A 931-nucleotide genomic window follows, 5' to 3' on the forward strand; every position below is an offset into this window, starting at 1 on the left:
TTTTTGGTAGTATTCCTAAGGTCACTCCTGTAAATTTAATTTGGGGAAACAGCTTGAGCAGCGGGTTTGTAAAACAGTGCAACAGAGGACCTATTTTGAGCTGTTGCTTTTGCCAATCAGGAGGCACACCAGACATGCATTCGATTGTTGCAGGGGAAAACTGCTGTAAGAATTCAGTCTTGTTGAGGAAGATAAGATAAAATTCAACTTTTATTAGTTTAAAAGATATGAACATTGTAGATACGAGTCAGAAAGCTTAGCGTTCAAAATGCGTACATCTCCCAACTTAAGAAATGTGGATGCTGTGTTCCTGAATATTAGTTCAGTAGATACTGGCACTGGGGTGCTACATTGCAAACGTTCAGGATGAGGTGAAAGCTTCTGAGCTATTGCAGGTTTCAGTCGTGTGGATTGCAGCTTCCACCCATCAGATCACAGGTGAGGTCTTAAGTCAGTGATTTGCTTTCACACTTCCAAAGGGAAAAAGGCATTGTTCAGTAAGTTGTAATTAAACCCTTGGTCAGGGCCTGCTTCTCTGTGGATTTATTCTGAATTTATATATTCATATCAGTGGGATGAACAGAGGGGGAACTGATGCACCTGTGGGCAGCCTGACCCTCTGCATCCACAAAGCAATTGGCTTGGGTTTGTTTTCTTTCAAATTTTACACTTAGATGCTTGTGCTGACTTTGCTATAGCTTAAAAGTAAGGCTACCGAGGTAAATCAGATTAGAATCGGTTCCTGTTACTTGAATTTATACGCTGCCAGTTACAAAAGTATATTTTGGAAGGCTTTATTTTGTGCCGAGGTGCACATTATGCTTTGTATTTTGGATGCATGTCTACGTAGCCGTAAGTCTGCATGGTTTTCCCCAAACAACTTCTCGTCTGCATTCGTTATTGTTGCTGCTGCTTTTTCCTATTTTATCAC

The sequence above is a fragment of the Meleagris gallopavo genome, chromosome 1, assembly GCF_000146605.3.
Source record: "Meleagris gallopavo isolate NT-WF06-2002-E0010 breed Aviagen turkey brand Nicholas breeding stock chromosome 1, Turkey_5.1, whole genome shotgun sequence".
Taxonomy (NCBI): domain Eukaryota; kingdom Metazoa; phylum Chordata; class Aves; order Galliformes; family Phasianidae; genus Meleagris; species Meleagris gallopavo.